The following is an 11,135-nucleotide window of genomic DNA, read 5'->3' as shown; positions in this document are numbered from 1 at the left end:
CTGATGCCATACCACCACCATCCACCTCTGATGTATAATAAATAACATAATAATTAAAATTAAAATAAATAAATAAAATTGGAGACATTGCTTTCAGAGCACCCCTTGTACTACTAACTTTATAACCAGATAGTTGGAATACAAAATTAAATGATTTTGCAGAGACACATATGAAATCCTTCCAAATATTTTTAGGAGAGAGTATGAGAAATTTGTAACCTTCTCTATTCGTTAATAGAATTCAGGTAGCGACGACAAAATGATCCAAATATTTCCTGGTTAACTGTCTCTGTAGTTTAATATTATAAGTTTAAAAAGCAAACAAACAGAAAAACAAAGAAACGAGAAAAACCCCCAAACCAAATAGCTAGCACACATATCTCTACCCTATAGTACATAGATAGTAAAAGCCAAGGCTATGTGATGAGAGGAAAGCAGAAGTCAGACACTAAATGAAAATCTGCACAAATATCAGAAAAAGAGGAGAAACTACAAGGGCTTGGATTTGGAAACCACTAGCAAGTCCCTATCAAAAGAAAGGAACATAAAGAAAATCAAAAAGTAAACTTGAAGACTGGAATGTGAGGAAGTTGGGTCTAGATATACAACTTCTCAGTGGTGCCATTTGGCAACCAAAATCTGTGTACACTGCAGTACCACTCTGAAGGGGAGTTACTATCTTCTGAATTGCTCTCTGCCTGGCCTAGGCTTCACTGAGAAATAGTTTTAAGCACAGAGAAAAACATTCAAAAAAACCTCAGAGATTTCCTCGTAAGGATCAGAACTCTAGATATGGTTCTGATGCCATAAAGTGGTGTTAATATGAATGCATGTTACAACTTCTCCTTATTTTAGTCTCCAAAGATTTCCAAAGATTCAGAAAGAGAAAAAGAAGAGGGGGGAGACAGGAGTGAGGACAGTTGCTGAGGATTTAATGACTTTTTAACTTTGGTAACAAGGTGGATAGGATGATATCGTAAGGTTGTAGGACATCAGCAAAAAAAGGGAACAGAAACTTGTAAGAAAGGCAGGGAAGTCATGGAAGATACGGTTGTCCTCCCCTCCAAAGTTAGCTACAGCTGAAATAACCACGGTGAACACCAGATATTACTGAGCATGTAGTTACTTTTAAATGACAGCCACTGTCTGGTTTGCTTCTGTGAAGGGAGTGGAAGGCACCAGGTCTCCAAGGAGGGCACTTCTTCCTCCCCAGGGAAGCCAAAGAGGTAAACCTGAGCAATTCTCAATGAGGGCAATTCCTAATGAAGTTAGTAGACAACTAGCAGCACTGACAAGCAGGATCTGATTTTGTAAACCTTTGAAACTGTTTTCAAAAACTTCAGGTGGTAAAGACTTGCCCTTGTCAATGTCGTGATGTCTAACATCCTCCGAATAGGCTGCTTTGAGCAGCCTATTGGCCATAGACTTTGCATGGTACACCCCTAAACCCTTCTTCCTCTTGGAATAAATTGCAGTTGAGGTGAGACGACGATTACAGAATGCAATTACAGTAGAAAAAAGACCAAACCCATCACCCTCACATATTAGCCTGGAAAAGGATAAGTCAACAGAGAAAGAAGAAGAAATTAAAAAACTCTAACATGAATTGTTAATTCAGGATCACAGTCTAATCTGTACGAAATATTTGAACTGTTTTTGTTTTGTTTTGTTTTGTTTTTTCTATCTATTCCTGAACCTATAGTGATTAAAATGCAGCCATGTTGTTCTTTTTTTAATCACAAATGCAATTTTATGCAAGTAGACATAGGAAAGTCTAGGAAATTAAAGTGAATATTTATGTCCATATAAACTTCTTAATGGCAGCATTCTTGCTGTGAGCACAGCAGCTGAAGAGGGTGGATTAAATTATTTTGGCCAGATCCTGTTAATGTTGTTTTCATTGGCAACATTCCCACTGACTTAATGGGAGCTGGATTAGATCCTGACTTGAATAAAGTACAATTCTCAGATGCATATATAACGTAATCACTCATATTTCATATACTCCAGTTTTCACATCTGTTTGCCCTTACTAAGTTTTACTAATACTCTGAAAGCACTAATCAGGCAAACTACATACACGAGATTTAAGGTGTGCAGTCTTGTGTTTCCAGAATTTGGGAAAAATGCTTGTTTTATTCATACTTGGATTCAGAAACCACAGCCTGAATGGTATCCAGCCTTTTTAGTACTGAGCTTCAAATGTCGGTATGCCTAGTTCCTCCCCCTGCGGGCTTTGCAATGCATATGAATAGCATTTATTTAAAAGGCTAGGGAATTACAGTGCATTTGGCAGTCAGCAAATGCAGTTGGTATGAAGCTCCTTCTCTCTATTTACAATTTTCATCATTCAAAAAAATTTAAAGGATCTTGGTTAAGCTAGAAAGCTCCTACGCTTCATTCCTTCCATCTGGAATGATGATCTAGGTACTGAAGAGAACAAGAAGACAAAGTTGATGTTCTAGCCTCCACAAATTTAAGAGGACATGTAAATATAAAAAAGACACTGCTTCGTCAAAGGCTCTACAATAGGAGCAGTAAATCTCCTGGCATCTCCCTAGGCAGTGCGCTTGCATGGCTGGAGTTCCTCAGGCAGATACTACTCCAAGCTTCCTGTCAGCAGGGACAGAACACTGACCATTGCAGCAGCGCTTCCAGTTCTGACATTGACCTGGCACATGCATCTGAATTTGTTGTTCTCAGCAAACCACTTGTAAACATCGCTAAGTGTGTGCACTGTAATGTCTGCATTACCAGACATGAAGTCTGATGCCTATCTCTCTGACCTCAGATGTACACAAACCCTCTGAGAGCTGGACAAAGGCTTGCAGTCCTCCAAGTACTGAAAGAGAAAAGCCTGGGAGGGAGGCTCAGCAAGAATAAAGTTCAAGCTGTCCTTTAAGACATCTTGTACTTAGAAAAATCATAGCCTAAAATTGTGAGACTGTGAGGTTCCCAGTAGGACCAGGGCTAATGGGAATTAGCGAGGGTGGACTTTGTATGCTCTGAATCAGCATCTGGTTTTGCAAATCCAGAGGGGCTTTCTAAACAAGTACTCCAACCTTGTGGAGCTTTATCTGTGGTTACTGCAGGCCCATCTTTGTTTTAGTTTGGGAAAGAATGTTATTCCAGACTGACAGTGTAATTTCTGATGCAGAGGCTGTTTCTCAGTATGACTCATCTATGTATTGTATTCCAAGATGTAAGTATGAATCATAGGTAGCTGATGGAAGAATACAAATGAATCTATTCAATTTTTTATTATCATTATTTTTCAAAGCAGAGTAACTTTTTTCTTCCTGACTGTGAATCTCACTGGAAATAAATTGGATCAAATCCAACTGAGAAATCTTTACATTATAGAAAGCCACAGGGTTTTTGTTGCTGTTGTTTTGCTAGGGAGTGTGAACATGAGGGATGCTGTTGGTTGAGTTGAATATTTTTTATTTTGCAGTGAGCTTACAGCTGAAGCTTATGGCAAGTGTTATTAACAGCAATATCATTAACATTTTTTGCTGTTTTAAATATATTAAAAGCACAAAAAGAAGAGGATACTCATAGCTGTAAAGAGAGAACACACACAAAACACACACACAAGGACACATGACATGGCAGGAAAGATTAAACTATCTCATCAGCTTCTCTCCTGGACTATGCCACTTTTCCAGTAGAACTAGAAGATGTGCAATTCTGAAAATTGCATGTATCTGTGACTGAAGTGCTTGGTATCCAAATCTAGTTAGTCTCTGCACTGTCATTTGCCCTTAAACCATGACACCTATATCAATTACACAGATCAGTACAGCTCTGAGCTTTGAGGAGTGCAGAACTGAACCTGTGGGTCTAATGAAAGCTGACAGATTAACAACAGCAGATACAGAAACAAACACCTCCTAATTCGCTATGTTGGAATTTAACTATAGATTTATATTGTCTTGAGATTTTGGCCATTACAGATAATCCAAATGAAAGTGTATGGGTTTCTTGATATTTTTTCCTGTATACTACTGCTGGTTTTTTTGTTTGCTTGTTTGGTTGGTTGGATTTTATTTTTTTTTAGACTATAGAATTGATTCAAACAAGAAAAAAAAAAAGAGAGAGAGAGAGACTATTATGCCAGGCATAATGACCAAAACTCAAAATACCTTTTCCTCGAGCCCCTGAGGCAACAGCACTTTTATTCCCTTGATAAATTAAACTGACAATGTCAGCTTAATATTTGTCCATAAAGAGATTAGCTTGCATTTAACTATATTTTGGAATTCAGTAAACGTCTCCCTGTCCAAACTTCTGTTTTCTTGAAGGGCTACTGCTAGGTCTGATCCCTTACAAGTAACTAGCAAGTAAGGTGAAGAAAATGTGGTGACATTTTATGCTTCTTTTTTTTTTTTTTTTTTTTTTTTTTGTCCTGGTTCTTAACAGAACAGATCAGGGTAACTGGCAAAGTAAGAAAATATAAGAAAGCAGTGTTAGATCTAATGTTTACTTCATGCTTTTTGAGACATTAAGTCCTGAAGTGAAAATATAAAATGCAAACTTCACAAATCTGAAAATCTGTAATTATGAACAACACCTGAAAAGATTGTTTTTTTCCAGCTGACAGATAAACTTCACTATTAAAGGCATCTTCCACAGAGAGGAATAAAAACAAACAAAGGGGCAAAAATTGTTCTGTCTTCATTGGTAGAAAACACAGAGGGGTTTTGATAAGTACTTACAATGACTGCACTGTTGACTTGGCATATATACATCAAAAGACTGACAGACTTAATTCATGTTTCTGTGCAATACAAACAGTGACACTGGAGCCGGATCTGAGCAGCTCTCAGTAATTGAAGGTAGCACAAACAGATCCTGAAGAGCAAGCAGTGCACAGTTTCACTGTTAATAAAAAGAAGAGTCTGCATGGCATGCACATTACTACTTCATGTTTTACTTCAGTTACGTATTTAATTTTAAAATGTCCTTTTTGCCTTGGGTCAGGGAACTTGAAGGATAACTGGTACAGTTACTGCAGAAGATATCACAAAGCTCTGATTTCTTGTAGCTGGCAGGGCATTTCTGCAGCAACTGGTATCATTTTACACAGATGACCTGCCTTCTATTGCTGCAGAAGTGAAGATGTGTTTGCAAATGAATACATGTTGACCCTGTATATTTCAAGGCAACAGAACTGAAACGTGTCTAGCTGCAGTAGCTCTCTGTAGTCATTTCACTTTGGGGAGTACTGTTCTAAATAATACAGTACCAGCAGTTCTGCTTTTAAATACAATACTCTTTTTGGTGATGCTGCAGCAAATGAATAGCAAATTACTAGCATCGTAGCAAATCATGGTAGGTCAACATACAATGCTTTCATTTTCCAGATGTCTGAATTCAAACATCTCCTCTAAAGGTGTATTTCAAACTAATAATGCATTTTCTTGTTACATCTTACTAAAATCTATACCAGTATATCATTCATACTAAAGTCAGAGGCGATGCAGATTTAAAAACAAGATAATTGAGAGCCTCAGTATTTTGTGGGGAGAGGCTCCATAGAAAGATGAGCTAACAGTTTGTAATGCAAGATTCTTTACTTTGTTCGCTTAAGTCTGATTAGTTCTGCTTTCATCTCCAACATGCTCAATCTTAAATTGATTAGGTAAACCACTGCTCTCAGATGCTTGGGAAGGTGAAGAGAAAAGGGATTACTTCTGGAAAGAGAAGATATGTGTGACGTTAAACACTCTATATAGAGCACTGATTAGAAATATAAAATTTCAACTTCCCTGAAGTTCAACATATCTTAAAGTAGGCATTAAAGCCATTTTTTAATGTGAAAGGAGACAGAAATCAAAGGCTTTTAAGTCTTCCATGTATGCTGTCTTTTCACCATGAAGGTACAAGTCTTAACTAAAGGTTGTTAAGTGTCATGAAAAAGTTTCCCGACTGGAAAATGCAGTCCAGGGCTGCATTTAAAAAGAAGAAATTCCATTGTTTGAATTGCGGCTAGCTTACATCACCATCATCATTTGAAGAAAAATAAGTTAATTTAAACATTTCTATTGAAATTAAAATTTTGTCCAGGGGCTTTGTGTTCCTTTAGTAAGTTCTATGCCCATTTTCACTGAAAATTAGTTTAAACAAGTCCCTGATTTGAGTGCTCCGGCATTGAAATCTGTGAAGAATTCATTCAGATAAGCGCAGCCAGGAAAGCAAAGCAATAATCACATCTGGAGGCAAACAAAGCATAAATCACCGTGCTGGCAACCAGCCAAGACAGTAGGGGACAAGCATAAAAATAATACTGAAATAGCAGTACAGTGTTCTAACCACATGCTGTTAACAAGACAAAACAAGGTCAAACATTATTTCTATTGTCACAGATCATTGCATATTAGTAGGAAAGAAGAGTGGAGACTTACAAGCTGAGAGTCAAATTCAGCTGTGGAATGACAGGGAACAAGTCCTTTTAGAGACAACAGGAAAATAGCACTTCCTTACATCAAAACCACACTTAACCCAGCTACACTGATTGGGGAAGATTGAGTATTCAAAAGTTGGTATTCCCAAAGAGTGCTTTATTATGTTCCTGATTTTAAGTACAACCACACAAATTCGGAGCAAATCAAGCTGGAATGCTAGAGGTCACTTGGAATGCTGCACACACCGGTGACAGTTTAGTTTGTCATCAAAAAGGAAATACAACTACATGAGATGAATGTGAAAACACTTTGTTATGTAAAGATTTACATGGTGCATAAAATTATTATCAAGTAACATTTGAATCTATGCAAGGTACTTCAGTCCAGCTCAAGGATCCATTTAGTTTAGACACTGCCGAGAAACGGAAGGATAGCTTTTGCTAGAAGTAAGTTTTAAGGAGTTAAGACTTACATATACTGCTCATATCATCACACAGGCAAATTCCCCTGCGATAACCTTGCAATCAGCAGTATCAAATGCAAAGTATCATCATTCCCTCTACTCTAGAAAAAACCCCAGCAAACTACAACAAATTTCTCCGAAGGAGATAATGATTAAGGTAAGAGTTTAGAGAAGCAGAAAAGGCATGTTTACAGACAGCATTAAACACCAAATACAGAAGTGCCAGGCGTCCGTATATCACAAAACAGATTTAAAATCAATAAGTATAAATGGATCCAAACTGGGAGGAAATTAATTTTTGCCATTGTCTTACCATCTAGGTCCTCAGAACAGCCTAGATGATGCTAGTTTAATGGAATTAATCTTTCACTGAGGGGTTCATGGACACACCTTCTTAACATGTCCAATAATTTGTTTGCAAATTATTGTCTGTAAAGCAAGGAAGCAATGCTATATACAATATATATATATACAATATATATACGTATATATATACAATGCTATAGCCTTCAGTTTGGTGACCCCTTTGAGCTCAAAGCCACATTTTGTGAATAATAGCACAAAATAAAAAAGTGAATAGATCTTCCTTTGCCTTAGCAAAGGATGTGCTGATATTGAAGGGCAAACAGTCTCTGTAAAGCTGGTCCCCCTATGCAATACATCGCATAAAATTAATTTCTGCATGGAAAACCACTGTACAACATGCTTGGGAGGAGGTTTGAGAGGAAGAAACAAGTCAGAAAGCCAGGGGAAAAAAAAGCTTCAGAAGTTTGGTGAAACAGGATGAAAGCCCAATTGATAAGACACACTACTTCTGTTCTTGTCAGCCTAAAGAAATTTGCTGAAGCACAAACTATGTACAGTGGGAAAAAGAAACATGCAGTTAACTGTCTGATGAGAGTGGGAGGCAGAGCGTTCATCCTTTCTTGTGTTAGCCAACTGTTAGTGGTTCTGTGACATGTTTAATATTCTGTTTTCTCTAAGAATAGATAAAATTGAATAGAATTATCTTCAGTCCTGCTATCCTGCCCTGGTGAGGCAGCACTAAAAGGATACTGTCACTACTTTAGGGAGCCAACCTGCGCTTCTGCTGGAGTGTTACTCTCCCTAGTGTCCTTAAGTTTCTCCATCAACTATCAGAGAAGACATTGAGTATGTTGCTCTGAAGTTATTTCTGTATCTGTGTGTTCCTGATCTCAGTTTTACCAATGCAAGACAGTTATTTAAAGCAGACAATGCAAATTCCTCTCAAAGTATCAGCCTTTTCGCAATTCTTTTCCTGCCTTCTCTGTGGATTGCATGAGCGCACTGTAATCTCATTCTTAGTCACACAATGATTAAATAGTGTTAAAAGATCTACATTACCAACAGCCTCTTAAAAAATTATTTTAGAAATCCATTTTAACTTTCCATTCATCTGTCCCTTCCTAATTTTGTAATATCCCACTTTCCCTACCACAGGAAAGGGAATTTATGAGTCTGCTCACACTCACTTCTAATCTTTTGTCTTGCAGCCAGAGTCGATCCATGCTGTATAGGACAGAGCAGGCATACCTACCCTGTGACCCAGCACAGCTCACGCTGCAGCCCGCCCCCTGCCCTGGGCCATCATGGCAGCGGCTCTGCCCCAGGCACACAGCCATCACCCAGCACCAAACAAACATGGGTGTGCTATGAACCCATCCGGGCTGAAAACAGGGCATGGGACACATTGCAGTGCTAGCTCAAGTTATGGCATGGAAGGTTATGGATTTTGATACATTGGCTGACTGAAACACAGTCCTATGAACAGCAAAAAAAAAATGCAGCCATGCTTTCCGTTTTGATAAAGGAATGAGAGAATAGGTTTCAAGATTGCAAAAAACAAATGAACAACATCAATTTTCTGGTTTACTTGTGACTCCATTTTCAGTCTACATAAATACATTACTTGCAAAGTTTCAAACGAAGTGTATAGAGTTGCAATCCAAAATGTGATCGTGTTTCTTTATCAAACTTCTATAAACCCTCTCTTACGAGAGAGAAATGCCTCTCTCTTCACAGCCAGACATTATTCATGTCACCACTTTTGGCAGTATGTACATTTGTGAACAAAATTTTCTAGGAAACAGGGAGAGAGTAAAATTTCATTAAAAATCTCTGACAAACACCTTGAGAACTTACTACGAATAGCAACTACTGCCATGAAACCAGTCCGATGCATTAATTTCACAAATACAAGGTCTCGTATCCCACTAGTTCTGTGTTTTTGTTGTGCTTTTTTGTTTTAATAAAAATACATTAAAATTAAAATAATTTTTGTCACGTATGTATTAACAATATATATTTTATGAGGCTGATCTAAAAATAATGCCTTCATACAAAAGAGGTTATATCTGCATGGCTTGCTTAATTACAGCATGTTTCACATTCATGGACAACCTGTGCAATAGCATCCATAGTCAAGTCAATCCCCTCAATCCCGAGTGCATCTATAAGTTGCATCTCTTCCTTGATTTCCTGAAGTGTCATGGGCCCATTGAGCTAGAAATAGTTCACCTTTATGTTGCCAGTCTAGATCTGCCTGGACTACTTCAATCCTAGCTGCCCAATCCACCTGCTGGTTGTTCTCATGCTATTCAGTGGCACAACTTTAGGGTATGTGAGCATCTACATGACATCTTTACAATCATGTTCTCTTCCCAAGCAGTGATATCTTCCACATTGCAATGGCCCAGATGGGTTTGTCTCAGCACTGCCCATTGCTCTGCAGTCTGGTCTAGTGAAAGGTGCTCCTGCCTACAGAAGGGGGGCTGGAACTAGATGATCTTCAGTGTCACTTCTAACCAAACCATTCTATAATTCTATAACTACAGTTGAAATATAAATAGGGAGAGGCTTGGCAGGTGGATTATATCACACTCCCACACCCTAACCCATGGCAAATGCCATGTGCTTACAATGGGGGAAGCAACCACTGGATGGTTAGAAGCATATTCCGTGACTCATGCCATCACCTGAAATACTGTCTTAGGTCTCAGAAAGCAAGACTTGTGGTGACATGGCATCCCAGGAAGAATCAAGTCAGACAATGAAACTCATTTCTAAAACAATCTCTTAAATACCTGGGCTGAAGAGTGTGGCATTGAGTTGGTATATCATATTTCCTATCATGCACCAGCATCTGGAAAAATGGAACAATACAATGGACTGTTAAAGACTACATGGAGAGCAATGGGTGCTAGAACTTTCAAACACTGGGACACACATTTAGCAAAAGCCACCTGGCTAGTCAACATGCGAGGATCTGCCAATCATGTTGGTTCTGCCCAGTCAAATTTCCTGCATAGTGTAAGAGGGGATAAAGTTCTGGTGGTGCACGTAAAGAACATGCTGAGCAAGACAATCTAGGTTATTCTTGCCTCAGGCAAAGCCAGTCCTATTCATGGGATTGCTTTTGCTGAAGGACCTGGATGCACGTGGTGTGTAATGCAGAAGGATGAGGACATCTGTTTTGTACCTCAAGGTGATTTGACGCTGGATGAGAACAGACAATAATTTAAATTGTGTATGTTCAATAGGTATATTATACTGTATGTCATCATTATTATGGCTGTTATATGTCTTGTTAATGGTATTGCAGTAAGAACTGCCCAGGTTAAAGAAGAATGAAGTCTGATGGAACCAGAACTAGCTTCTGCATGCATTAACCCAACGCTGTGAATTATCCCTCCTGCACTGAAGGACTGTTACGACAAATGGAGCTTATAGTTATGAACTAAATGAATACCAGGAACAAAATAAATGGATGGTCGATAGACTGTGGAAGTAATATGTAGGTATATATATATATAAAACAAAAACAGAACAAAACAAAAAAAAACCAAGATAGGTGGTGGTAATTAGTTAGGATGCACAGAAGTTGTGGGACCTGAACATGATGAAAATGGTATGGAAAATGGGGCTGATAGTGTCTTAGTTTCAGCTGAGACTGAACTGTTCTCTCCCATGTTTGGTACGATGCTATGCTTTGGTTCTAGGGGAAAAAACAATGCTGATAACACACCAATGTTTATAGTTGCTACCAAGCAGTGTTGTACAGATGCCATTCTCGGTGAAGGGCCCAAGGAGCTGGGAGAATTAGGACAGCTGACTTAAACTGGCCAAATGGATATTCCATACCATATGACATCATGTAGATGGAGTTTTGAAGGGGTAGGAGCTCAGCTTTCTCTCTTCTGCTGCTTGGAGGGCTAGCTGGGCATTGGCTGGGAGGTGGTAAGCAA

The sequence above is a fragment of the Lagopus muta genome, chromosome 5 (genome assembly GCF_023343835.1).
Source record: "Lagopus muta isolate bLagMut1 chromosome 5, bLagMut1 primary, whole genome shotgun sequence".
Taxonomy (NCBI): Eukaryota; Metazoa; Chordata; class Aves; order Galliformes; family Phasianidae; genus Lagopus; species Lagopus muta.
This window is presented reverse-complemented; position numbering follows the sequence as displayed.